Source organism: Nerophis ophidion, linkage group LG08 (assembly GCF_033978795.1).
Source record: "Nerophis ophidion isolate RoL-2023_Sa linkage group LG08, RoL_Noph_v1.0, whole genome shotgun sequence".
In the NCBI taxonomy this organism is placed as follows: domain Eukaryota; kingdom Metazoa; phylum Chordata; class Actinopteri; order Syngnathiformes; family Syngnathidae; genus Nerophis; species Nerophis ophidion.
The window spans coordinates 14,754,999-14,769,968 of record NC_084618.1 but is presented as its reverse complement, the minus strand read 5'-3'; the positions used below and the strand labels follow the sequence as shown (position 1 = coordinate 14,769,968).

The 14,970-nt window shown below is 34.5% G+C and overlaps 1 protein-coding gene across 3 annotated transcripts in view; it reads left to right on the top strand.

Annotated features, from left to right (window-relative positions):
* The window catches only part of dab2 (DAB adaptor protein 2), a 56,585-nt gene that overhangs the window by 1,015 nt on the left and 40,600 nt on the right, over positions 1-14,970 (top strand). The window lies entirely within an intron of this gene.

Here is a 14,970-nt window from a genome sequence, read left to right as displayed (position 1 = left end):
AACATTCACACACTAGGGACCACTTAGTGTTGCCAATCAACCTATTCCCAGGTGTATGTCTTTGGAGGTGGGAGGAAGCCGGAGTACCCTGGGAGAACATGCAAACTCCACACAGAAAGATCCAGAGCCCGGGATTGAACCATGACTACTCACGACCTTCGTATTGTGAGGCAGACTCACTAACCCCGCTGCCACCGTGAAGCCCGACTTTAAAACAACCTTGCAAAATAGTTGTATCGGTAAATCGCAACGACATTGATGTCTAAGGTTTGATCCAGGTTTTTAGTTGGGAAATGAGCAAACTTCAACCTGACGTCAAAGAGCATGTTGTTTCTACGTTTTTGAATATTGTTTGGGGAAATGACTACATTTCGATGTCAGAACCCGACATTGATTACATGTTGTGTTTTCATTGTTGAATATTGGTTGGGAAATGACCAAACTTCAACCTGACCTTGATTAAACGTTGTCAAAGAGCATGTTGTTTCTACGTTGTTGAATATTGGTTTGGGAAATTACTAAATTTAATGGTCAAATCACGTTGGGAAGACTGTCTCCCGGCTGGCCTGGGAACGCCTCGGGATCCCCCGGGAAGAGCTAGACGAAGTGGCTGGAGAGAGGGAAGTCTGGGCTTCCCTGCTTAGGCTGCTGCCCCCGCGACCCGACCTTGGATAAGCGGAAGATGATGGATGGATGGATAATGGTCAAATCAATGTCAGAACCAGACATTGATTAAATGTTGTCAAAGAGCATGTTTCAACATTGTGTTTGTGCTGTTGAATATTGGTTGGGAAAGGACTAAACTTCAATGGGCAAATCAAATGTCAGAACCAGACATTAAGGAAACCTTGTCAAAGAGCATGTTGTTGAATATTTGTTGGGAATTGATTAAATTTCAATGGTCAAATCAAATGTCAGAACCAGACATTGATTTCACGTCGTCTAAGAGCATGTTGTGTTTTCATTGTTGAATATTGGTTGGGAAATGATCAAACTTCAACCTGACCTTGATTAAAAGTTGTCAAAGAGCATGTTGTTGAATATTTGTTTGGGAAATTACTAAATTTAATGGTCAAATCAATGTCAGAACCAGACATTGATTAAACGTTGTCAAAGAGCATGTTTCAACATTGTGTTTGTGCTGTTGAATATTGGTTGGGAAAGGACTAAACTTCAATGGGCAAATCAAATGTCAGAACCAGACATTAAGGAAACCTTGTCAAAGAGCATGTTATTGAAAATTTGTTGGGAATTGATTAAATTTCAATGGTCAAATCAAATGTCAGAACCAGACGTTGATTAAACATCGTTAAAGAGCATGTTGTGTTTGCGTTGTTGAATATTGGTTTGAAAATGACAAAATTCAAATGGTCCAATTAACGTCTCAACCAGACATTGATGAAGCGCCGTCAAAGAGCATGTTGTTGAATATTGTTTGGAAAAGGACTACCTTTCAATGGTCAAATTAAATGTCAGAACCAGACATTGATTAAACGTCGTCAAACAGCATGTTGTTTCATCGTGTTTGAGTTGTTGAATATAGATTGGGAACTGACTCTATTTCAATGGTCAAATCAATGTCAGAAGCAGACATTGATTAAACGTTTTCAAACAGCATGTTTTTTTCAACGTTGTTTGCGTTGTTGAATATAGATTGGAAAATGACCAAACTTCAATGGTCAAATTGACATCTGAGCCTGACATTGATTAAACGTCGTCAAAAAGCATGTTGTTCCAAAGTTGTGTGTGCGTTGTTGAATATTGTTTGGGAAATGACTAAACTTCAATGGTCAAATCAAATGTCAGAACCAGACATTGATTAAACGTCGTCAAAGACTATGTTGTTCCAACGTTGTGCTTGCCTTGTTGACTATTGTTTGGGAAATGACAAAATTTCAATGTCAGAACCAGACATTGATTATACGTCGTCAAAGAGCATGTTGTGCTTGCTTTGACTATTGTTTGATGTCGTCATCGGACTCGATGGACAACCATAAGCAAGTAAGCATTGTTTGGGGAAATGACAAAATTTCAATGTCAGAAGCAGACATTGATTATACGTCGTCAAAGAGCATGTTGTTCCAAACGTCGGGTCTGCCTTGTTGAACATTGGTTGGGAAATGACTCAATTTCAATGGTCAAATCAATGTCAGAAGCAGACCTTGATTAAATGTGGTCAAAGAGCATGTTGTGCTTGCGTTGTTGAATATTGGTTGGGAAATGACAAAATTTCTATGTGAGAACCAGACATTGATTAAACGTTGTCAAACAGCATGTTTTTTTCAACGTTGTTTGCGTTGTAGAAGATTGGTTGGAAAATGACCAAACTTCAATGGTCAAATTGACATCTGAGCCTGACATTGATTAAACGTCGCCAAAGAGCATGTTGTTCCAAAGTTGTGTGTGCGTTGTTGAATATTGTTTGGGAAATAACTAAACTTCAATGGTCAAATCAAATGTCAGAACCAGACATTGATTAAACGTCGTCAAAGACTATGTTGTTCCAACGTTGGGCTTGCCTTGTTGACTATTGTTTGGGAAATGACAAAATTTCAATGTCAGAACCAGACATTGATTATACGTCGTCAAAGAGCATGTTGTGCTTGCTTTGTTGACTATTGTTTGGGAAATGACAAAATTTCAATGTCAGAAGCAGACATTGATTATACGTCGTCAAAGAGCATGTTGTTCCAAACGTCGGGTCTGCCTTGTTGAACATTGGTTGGGAAATGACTCAATTTCAATGGTCAAATCAATGTCAGAAGCAGACCTTGATTAAATGTGGTCAAAGAGCATTTTGTGCTTGCGTTGTTGAATATTGGTTGGGAAATGACAAAATTTCAATGTCAGAAGCAGACCTTGATTAAACGTTTTCAAACAGCATGTTTTTTTCAACGTTGTTTGCGTTGTTGAATATAGATTGGAAAATGACCAAACTTCAATGGTCAAATTAACATCTCAGCCTGACATTGATTAAACGTTGTCAAAGAGCATGTTGTTCCAAAGTTGTGTGTGCGTTGTTGAATATTGTTTGGGAAATGACTAAACTTCAATGGTCAAATCAAATGTCAGAACCAGACATTGATTAAACGTCGTCAAAGACTATGTTGTTCCAACGTTGTGCTTGCCTTGTTGACTATTGTTTGGGGAAATTACAAAATTTCAATGTCAGAACCAGACATTGATTATACGTCGTCAAAGAGCATGTTGTGCTTGCTTTGACTATTGTTTGATGTCGTCATCGGACTCGATGGACAACCATAAGCAAGTAAGCATTGTTTGGGGAAATGACAACATTTCAATGTCAGAACCAGACATTGATTATACGTCGTCAAAGAGCATGTTGTTCCAAACGTCGGGTCTGCTTTTGTTGAACATTGGTTGGGAAATGACTCAATTTCAATGGTCAAATCAATGTCAGAAGCAGACCTTGATTAAATGTGGTCAAAGAGCATGTTGTGCTTGCGTTGTTGAATATTGGTTGGGAAATGATAAAATTTCTATGTCAGAACCAGACATTGATTAAACGTCGTCAAAGAGCATGTTGTTCCAAACGTCGGGTCTGCCTTGTTGAACATTGGTTGGGAAATGACTCAATTTCAATGGTCAAATCAATGTCAGAAGCAGACCTTGATTAAATGTGGTCAAAGAGCATGTTGTGCTTGCGTTGTTGAATATTGGTTGGGAAATGACAAAATTTCAATGTCAGAAGCAGACCTTGATTAAACGTTTTCAAACAGCATGTTTTTTTCAACGTTGTTTGCGTTGTTGAATATAGATTGGAAAATGACCAAACTTCAATGGTCAAATTAACATCTCAGCCTGACATTGATTAAACGTTGTCAAAGAGCATGTTGTTCCAAAGTTGTGTGTGCGTTGTTGAATATTGTTTGGGAAATGACTAAACTTCAATGGTCAAATCAAATGTCAGAACCAGACATTGATTAAACGTCGTCAAAGACTATGTTGTTCCAACGTTGTGCTTGCCTTGTTGACTATTGTTTGGGGAAATGACAAAATTTCAATGTCAGAACCAGACATTGATTATACGTCGTCAAAGAGCATGTTGTGCTTGCTTTGACTATTGTTTGATGTCGTCATCGGACTCGATGGACAACCATAAGCAAGTAAGCATTGTTTGGGGAAATGACAACATTTCAATGTCAGAACCAGACATTGATTATACGTCGTCAAAGAGCATGTTGTTCCAAACGTCGGGTCTGCTTTGTTGAACATTGGTTGGGAAATGACTCAATTTCAATGGTCAAATCAATGTCAGAAGCAGACCTTGATTAAATGTGGTCAAAGAGCATGTTGTGCTTGCGTTGTTGAATATTGGTTGGGAAATGACAAAATTTCTATGTCAGAACCAGACATTGATTAAACGTCGTCAAAGAGCATGTTGTTCCAAACGTCGGGTCTGCCTTGTTGAACATTGGTTGGGAAATGACTCAATTTCAATGGTCAAATCAATGTCAGAAGCAGACCTTGATTAAATGTGGTCAAAGAGCATGTTGTGCTTGCGTTGTTGAATATTGGTTGGGAAATGACAACATTTCTACGTCAGAACCAGACATTGATTAAACGTTGTCAAACAGCATGTTTTTTTCAACGTTGTTTGTGTTGTTGAATATAGATTGGAAAATGATCAAACTTCAATGGTCAAATTAACACCTCAGCCTGACATTGATTAAACGTTGTCAAACAGCATGTTTTTTCAACGTTGTTTGCGTCGTTGAATATTGGTTGAAAAATGACTACCTTTCTGTCAGAAGCAGACATTGATTAAACGTCGTCAAAGAGCATGTTGTTTCAATGTTTTTTGCGTTGTAAAATATTGGTTGGAAAATGACCAAACTTCAATGGGATGGGAAAATGGCTAAATTTCAATGTCAGAACCACACATTGATTCAACGTCATCAAAGGGCGTGTTTTAATATTGTGTTTGCGTTGTTGAAAATTGGTTGGGAAATGACTCAATTTCAATGGTCAAATCAATGTCAGATACAGACATTGATTAAACGTTGTCAAACAGCATGTTTTTTCAACGTTGTTTGCGTTGTAAAATATTGGTTGGAAAATGACCAAACTTCAATGGTCAAATTAACATCTCAGCCTGACATTGATTAAACGTTGTCAAAGAGCATGTTCCAACGTTGGGTTTGCGTTGTTGAATATTGATTGGAAAATGTCTAAAATTCAATGGTCAAATGAATGTAAGAGCTTGTCATTGATTAAACATTGTCAAAAAGTATGTTGCCTCAACTGTACTCTGTAGCCCTGAACAGTACCGCCTCGTTTTGGGGGTTGAACCAGACAAAATCAGAATTTTATCCAAGAGGAGACTGAGGGCAGTGCAGCAATGTGGAAGTTGCGGACTGTGATGCTGAGGTGTCAAGAGTTAAGGCACAGTAACCGGGTAGGGCAATGTGGTTGTACGTTGCATAGAGCTCAAACGTGTGACGTGGAAACTCATTGCATTGTGGGTATTTCTGCAATCTGGATAGTATCTTTACATGGAAGACTCTGTGCTTACGTTTAGTGTTTTTTTCAGCAAGTTCAAAACACGGCGAGAATGTGCTGCCTTAACTGCTCCATTCATGGTGGTGAGCGCTTTAGGATAACACGATTTGGTGAGATTTTTTTCATTTCCAGCGTGAAAGCAAAGCCGGCGAAAGTCGGGTTATGAAGCTAACAAAGATACGGCGAATAGCTTGGGTAGCTATGTAGCGTGTTTTTACTTGACAAATAATACCTGTTTGCATCCTTACGTTAGTATGTTTGCTTTGTTTTTTTTGAAGCTAATTTTGTAGGTATATACCTCCAATCATATTTTTGTCCTTGATGCATGCTAATGTTGCTAGGCTAGAATTTTAATTTTTTTTTTTTTTCAGGTACACACCTGAGTAATATATATTGGTACTTAACACACGCTACAGTTAGCATTTTGAAGGTATATACCTTAATCATATTTTCGTCCTTGATGCATGCTAATGTTGCTAGGCTAGAATTTTTAACAATTTTTTTCAGGTACAGAGTAATATATATTGGTACTTGACACACGTTACAGTTAGCATTTTGAAGGTATATACCTCAATCATATTTTAGTCCTTGATGCATGCTAATGTTGCTAGGCTAGAATTTTAAAAAATGTTTCAGGTTACACGTTTTTTTTTTTCAGGTACACACCTGAGTAATATATATTGGTACTTAACACACGCTACAGTTAGCATTTTGAAGGTATATACCTCAATCATATTTTAGTCCTTGATGCATGCTAATGTTGCTAGGCTAGAATTTTAAAAAATGTTTCAGGTACACACCTCTGAGTAATATATATTGGTACTCAACACACGTTATGGTTAGCATTTTGTAGGTATATACCTCAATCATATTTTAGTCCTTGATGCATGCTAATGTTGCTAGGCTAGAATTTTTAACAATTTTTTCAGGTACATACCTGTGAGTAATATCTATTGGTACTTAACACACGTTACAGTTAGCATTTTTTAGGTATATACCTTAATCATATTGTCGTCCTTGATGCATGCTAATGTTGCTAGGATAGAATTTTTAACAATTTTTTTCAGGTACACACCTGAGTAATATATATTGCTACTTAACACACGTTACAGTTAGCATTTTGTAGGTATATACCTCAATCATATTTTAGTCCTTGATGCATACTAATGTTGCTAGGCTAGAATTTTTAAAATTTTTTCAGGTACAGAGTAATATATATTGGTACTTAACACACGTTACAGTTAGCATTTTGTAGGTATATACCTCAATCATATTTTAGTCCTTGATGCATGCTAATGTTGCTAGGCTAGAATTTTAAACAATTTTTTCAGGTACACACCTGTGAGTAATATGTATTGGTACTTAACACACGTTACAGTTAGCATTTTTTCGGTATATACCTTAATCATATTGTCGTCCTTGATGCATGCTAATGTTGCTAGTATAGAATTTTTAACAATTTTTTTCAGGTATACACCTGAGTAATATGTATTGGTACTTAACACACGTTACAGTTAGCATTTTGTAGGTATATACCTTAATCATATTGTCGTCCTTGATGCATGCTAATGTTGCTAGGATAGAATTTTTAACAATTTTTTTCAGGTACACACCTGAGTAATATGTATTGGTACTTAACACACGTTACAGTTAGCATTTTGTAGGTATATACCTCAATCATATTTTAGTCCTTGATGCATGCTAATGTTGCTAGGCTAGAATTTTTAACAATTTTTTTCAGGTACAGAGTAATATATATTGGTACTTAACACACGTTACAGTTAGCATTTTGTAGGTATATACCTCAATCATATTGTCGTCCTTGATGCATGCTAATGTTGCTAGGATAGAATTTTTAAAAATTTTTTTCAGGTACACACCTGTGTAATATATATTGCTACTTAACACACGTTACAGTTAGCATTTTGTAGGTATATACCTCAATCATATTTTAGTCCTTGATGCATGCTAATGTTGCTAGGCTAGAATTTTTAAAATTTTTTCAGGTACAGAGTAATATATATTGGTACTTAACACACGTTACAGTTAGCATTTTGTAGGTATATACCTCAATCATATTTTAGTCCTTGATGCATGCTAATGTTGCTAGGCTAGAATTTTTAAAATTTTTTCAGGTACAGAGTAATATATATTGGTACTTAACACACGTTACAGTTAGCATTTTGTAGGTATATACCTCAATCATATTTTAGTCCTTGATGCATGCTAATGTTGCTAGGCTAGAATTTTAAACAATTTTTTCAGGTACACACCTGTGAGTAATATGTATTGGTACTTAACACACGTTACAGTTAGCATTTTTTTGGTATGTACCTTAATCATATTGTCGTCCTTGATGCATGCTAATGTTGCTAGTATAGAATTTTTAACAATTTTTTTCAGGTATACACCTGAGTAATATGTATTGGTACTTAACACACGTTACAGTTAGCATTTTGTAGGTATATACCTTAATCATATTGTCGTCCTTGATGCATGCTAATGTTGCTAGGATAGAATTTTTAACAATTTTTTTCAGGTACACACCTGAGTAATATGTATTGGTACTTAACACACGTTACAGTTAGCATTTTGTAGGTACATACCTCAATCATATTTTAGTCCTTGATGCATGCTAATGTTGCTAGGCTAGAATTTTTAACAATTTTTTTCAGGTACAGAGTAATATATATTGGTACTTAACACACGTTACAGTTAGCATTTTGTAGGTATATACCTCAATCATATTGTCGTCCTTGATGCATGCTAATGTTGCTAGGATAGAATTTTTAACAATTTTTTTCAGGTACACACCTGTGTAATATATATTGCTACTTAACACACGTTACAGTTAGCATTTTGTAGGTATATACCTCAATCATATTTTAGTCCTTGATGCATGCTAATGTTGCTAGGCTAGAATTTTTAAAATTTTTTCAGGTACAGAGTAATATATATTGGTACTTAACACACGTTACAGTTAGCATTTTGTAGGTATATACCTCAATCATATTTTAGTCCTTGATGCATGCTAATGTTGCTAGGCTAGAATTTCAAACAATTTTTTCAGGTACACACCTGTGAGTAATATGTATTGGTACTTAACACACGTTACAGTTAGCATTTTTTCGGTATATACCTTAATCATATTGTCGTCCTTGATGCATGCTAATGTTGCTAGGATAGAATTTTTAACAATTTTTTTCAGGTATACACCTGAGTAATATGTATCGGTACTTAACACACGTTACAGTTAGCATTTTGTAGGTATATACCTTAATCATATTATCGTCCTTGATGCATGCTAATGTTGCTAGGATAGAATTTTTAACAATTTTTTTCAGGTACACACCTGAGTAATATGTATTGGTACTTAACACACGTTACAGTTAGCATTTTGTAGGTATATACCTCCAATCATATTTTAGTCCTTGATGCATGCTAATGTTGCTAGGCTAGAATTTTTAACAATTTTTTCAGGTACACACCTGTGAGTAATATATATTGGTACTTAACACACGTTACAGTTAGCATTTTGTAGGTATATACCTTAATCATATTGTCGTCCTTGATGCATGCTAATGTTGCTAGGATAGAATTTTTAACAATTTTTTTCAGGTACACACCTGAGTAATATGTATTGGTACTTAACACACGTTACAGTTAGCATTTTGTAGGTATATACCTCAATCATATTTTAGTCCTTGATGCATGCTAATGCTGGTAGGCTAGAATTTTAAAAAATGTTTTCAGGTACACACCTGTGAGTAATATATATTGGTACTTAACACACGTTACAGTTAGCATTTTGTAGGTATATACTTTAATCATATTGTCGTCCTTGATGCATGCTAATGTTGCTAGGATAGAATTTTTAACAATTTTTTTCAGGTACACACCTGAGTAATATGTATTGGTACTTAACACACGTTACAGTTAGCATTTTGTAGGTATATACCTCAATCATATTTTAGTCCTTGATGCATGCTAATGTTGCTAGGCTAGAATTTTTAACAATTTTTTCAGGTACACACCTGTGAGTAATATGTATTGGTACTTAACACACGTTACAGTTAGCATTTTTTAGGTATATACCTTAATCATATTGTCGTCCTTGATGCATGCTAATGTTGCTAGGATAGAATTTTTAATTTTTTTTTCCAGGTATACACCTGAGTAATATGTATTGGTACTTAACACACGTTACAGTTAGCATTTTATAGGTATGTACCTCAATCATATTTTCGTCCTTGATGCATGCTAATGTTGCTAGGCTAGAATTTTTAACAATTTTTTTCAGGTACAGAGTAATATATATTGGTACTTAACACACGTTACAGTTAGCATTTTGAAGGTATATACCTCAATCATATTTTAGTCCTTGATGCATGCTAATGTTGCTAGGCTAGAATTTTAAAAAATGTTTCAGGTACACACCTCTGAGTAATATATATTGGTACTTAACACACGTTACGGTTAGCATTTTGTAGGTATATACCTCAATCATATTTTAGTCCTTGATGCATGCTAATGTTGCTAGGCTAGAATTTTTAACAATTTTTTCAGGTACATACCTGTGAGTAATATCTATTGGTACTTAACACACGTTACAGTTAGCATTTTTTAGGTATATACCTTAATCATATTGTCGTCCTTGATGCATGCTAATGTTGCTAGGATAGAATTTTTAACAATTTTTTTCAGGTACACACCTGAGTAATATATATTGCTACTTAACACACGTTACAGTTAGCATTTTGTAGGTATATACCTCAATCATATTTTAGTCCTTGATGCATGCTAATGTTGCTAGGCTAGAATTTTTAAATTTTTTTCAGGTACAGAGTAATATATATTGGTACTTAACACACGTTACAGTTAGCATTTTGTAGGTATATACCTCAATCATATTTTAGTCCTTGATGCATGCTAATGTTGCTAGGCTAGAATTTTAAACAATTTTTTCAGGTACACACGTGTGAGTAATATGTATTGGTACTTAACACACGTTACAGTTAGCATTTTTTCGGTATATACCTTAATCATATTGTCGTCCTTGATGCATGCTAATGTTGCTAGGATAGAATTGTTAACAATTTTTTTCAGGTATACACCTGAGTAATATGTATTGGTACTTAACACACGTTACAGTTAGCATTTTGTAGGTATATACCTTAATCATATTGTCGTCCTTGATGCATGCTAATGTTGCTAGGATAGAATTTTTAACAATTTTTTTCAGGTACACACCTGAGTAATATGTATTGGTACTTAACACACGTTACAGTTAGCATTTTGTAGGTATATACCTCAATCATATTTTAGTCCTTGATGCATGCAAATGTTGCTAGGCTAGAATTTTTAACAATTTTTTTCAGGTACAGAGTAATATATATTGGTACTTAACACACGTTACAGTTAGCATTTTGTAGGTATATACCTCAATCATATTGTCGTCCTTGATGCATGCTAATGTTGCTAGGATAGAATTTTTAACAATTTTTTTCAGGTACACACCTGTGTAATATATATTGCTACTTAACACACGTTACAGTTAGCATTTTGTAGGTATATACCTCAATCATATTTTAGTCCTTGATGCATGCTAATGTTGCTAGGCTAGAATTTTTAAAATTTTTTCAGGTACAGAGTAATATATATTGGTACTTAACACACGTTACAGTTAGCATTTTGTAGGTATATACCTCAATCATATTTTAGTCCTTGATGCATGCTAATGTTGCTAGGCTAGAATTTTAAACAATTTTTTCAGGTACACACCTGTGAGTAATATGTATTGGTACTAAACACACGTTACAGTTAGCATTTTGTAGGTATATACCTTAATCATATTATCGTCCTTGATGCATGCTAATGTTGCTAGGATAGAATTTTTAACAATTTTTTTCAGGTACACACCTGAGTAATATGTATTGGTACTTAACACACGTTACAGTTAGCATTTTGTAGGTATATACCTCAATCATATTTTAGTCCTTGATGCATGCTAATGTTGCTAGGCTAGAATTTTTAACAATTTTTTCAGGTACACACCTGTGAGTAGTATATATTGGTACTTAACACACGTTACAGTTAGCATTTTGTAGGTATATACCTTAATCATATTGTCGTCCTTGATGCATGCTAATGTTGCTAGGATAGAATTTTTAACAATTTTTTTCAGGTACACACCTGAGTAATATGTATTGGTACTTAACACACGTTACAGTTAGCATTTTGTAGGTATATACCTCAATCATATTTTAGTCCTTGATGCATGCTAATGCTGGTAGGCTAGAATTTTAAAAAATGTTTTCAGGTACACACCTGTGAGTAATATATATTGGTACTTAACACACGTTACAGTTAGCATTTTGTAGGTATATACTTTAATCATATTGTCGTCCTTGATGCATGCTAATGTTGCTAGGATAGAATTTTTAACAATTTTTTTCAGGTACACACCTGAGTAATATGTATTGGTACTTAACACACGTTACAGTTAGCATTTTGTAGGTATATACCTCAATCATATTTTAGTCCTTGATGCATGCTAATGTTGCTAGGCTAGAATTTTTAACAATTTTTTCAGGTACACACCTGTGAGTAATATGTATTGGTACTTAACACACGTTACAGTTAGCATTTTTTAGGTATATACCTTAATCATATTGTCGTCCTTGATGCATGCTAATGTTGCTAGGATAGAATTTTTAAATTTTTTTTCCAGGTATACACCTGAGTAATATGTATTGGTACTTAACACACGTTACAGTTAGCATTTTATAGGTATGTACCTCAATCATATTTTAGTCCTTGATGCATGCTAATGTTGCTAGGCTAGAACTTTTAATAATTTTTTCAGGTACACACCTGTGAGTAATATATATTGGTACTTAACACACGTTACAGTTAGCATTTTGTAGGTATATACCTTAATCATATTGTCGTCCTTGATGCATGCTAATGTTGCTAGGATAGAATTTTTAACAATTTTTTTCAGGTACACACCTGAGTAATATGTATTGGTACTTAACACACGTTACAGTTAGCATTTTGTAGGTATATACCTTAATCATATTGTCGTCCTTGATGCATGCTAATGTTGCTAGGCTAGAATTTTTAATAATTTTTTTCAGGTACACACCTGAGTAATATATATTGGTCCTGAACACAGGTTACAGTTAGCATTTTAGCATGCTGGATATGAAACCTCAGTGTCATATATCATTTCACTAATGTTAACTGAACATGTTATTTGTATGCTAGCATAGCACTGTTAGCATGCAAGTTTGTTTTTGCTCATTTTGCTTGTATTTTTTGTTACTTGACTCTATCTGGTCAGTATGCTAACTGTTAGCATTTGAATTAATCATATTTTAGTCCTTGATGCATGCTAATGTTGCTAGGCTAGAATTTTTAAAATTTTTTCAGGTACAGAGTAATATATATTGGTACTTAACACACGTTACAGTTAGCATTTTGTAGGTATATACCTCAATCATATTTTAGTCCTTGATGCATGCTAATGTTGCTAGGCTAGAATTTTAAACAATTTTTTCAGGTACACACCTGTGAGTAATATGTATTGGTACTTAACACACGTTACAGTTAGCATTTTTTCGGTATATACCTTAATCATATTGTCGTCCTTGATGCATGCTAATGTTGCTAGGATAGAATTTTAAACAATTTTTTTCAGGTATACACCTGAGTAATATGTATTGGTACTTAACACACGTTACAGTTAGCATTTTGTAGGTATATACCTTAATCATATTATCGTCCTTGATGCATGCTAATGTTGCTAGGATAGAATTTTTAACAATTTTTTTCAGGTACACACCTGAGTAATATGTATTGGTACTTAACACACGTTACAGTTTAAATTTTGTAGGTATATACCTCAATCATATTTTAGTCCTTGATGCATGCTAATGTTGGTAGGCTAGAATTTTTAACAATTTTTTCAGGTACACACCTGTGAGTAATATATATTGGTACTTAACACACGTTACAGTTAGCATTTTGTAGGTATATACCTTAATCATATTGTCGTCCTTGATGCATGCTAATGTTGCTAGAATAGAATTTTTAACAATTTTTTTCAGGTACACACCTGAGTAATATGTATTGGTACTTAACACACGTTACAGTTAGCATTTTGTAGGTATATACCTAAATCATATTTTAGTCCTTGATGCATGCTAATGCTGGTAGGCTAGAATTTAAAAAAATGTTTTCAGGTACACACCTGTGAGTAATATATATTGGTACTTAACACACGTTACAGTTAGCATTTTGTAGGTATATACTTTAATCATATTGTCGTCCTTGATGCATGCTAATGTTGCTAGGATAGGATTTTTAACAATTTTTTTCAGGTACACACCTGAGTAATATGTATTGGTACTTAACACACGTTACAGTTAGCATTTTGTAGGTATATACCTAAATCATATTTTAGTCCTTGATGCATGCTAATGTTGCTCGGCTAGAATTTTTAACAATTTTTTCAGGTACACACCTGTGAGTAATATGTATTGGTACTTAACACACGTTACAGTTAGCATTTTTTAGGTATATATCTTAATCATATTGTCGTCCTTGATGCATGCTAATGTTGCTAGGATAGAATTTTTAAAATTTTTTTCCAGGTATACACCTGAGTAATATGTATTGGTACTTAACACATGTTACAGTTAGCATTTTATAGGTATGTACCTCAATCATATTTTAGTCCTTGATGCATGCTAATGTTGCTAGGCTAGAACTTTTAATAATTTTTTCAGGTACACACCTGTGAGTAATATATATTGGTACTTAACACACGTTACAGTTAGCATTTTGTAGGTATATACCTTAATCATATTGTCGTCCTTGATGCATGCTAATGTTGCTAGGATAGAATTTTTAACAATTTTTTTCAGGTACACACCTGAGTAATATGTATTGGTACTTAACACACGTTACAGTTAGCATTTTGTAGGTATATACCTTAATCATATTGTCGTCCTTGATGCATGCTAATGTTGCTAGGCTAGAATTTTTAACAATTTTTTTCAGGTACACACCTGAGTAATATATATTGGTCCTGAACACAGGTTACAGTTAGCATTTTAGCATGCTGGATATGAAACCTCAGTGTCATATATCATTTCACTAATGTTAACTGAACATGTTATTTGCATGCTAGCATAGCACTGTTAGCATGCAAGTTTGTTTTTGCTCATTTTGCTTATATTTTTTGTTACTTGACTCTATCTGGTCAGTATGCTAACTGTTAGCATTTGAGTTTGGCTTTGGCTCTTCAGCGTTCACAAGAACGTTATACCGAAATTGCATTATACAGTTCTTTGGAGAAAAAATCTGGTTTTGAAGGTGAAAAGTATCAAAATATCTCCCAAACTTAGCTAACACACAAAGTTAATGCGTGTGTTACGTGCG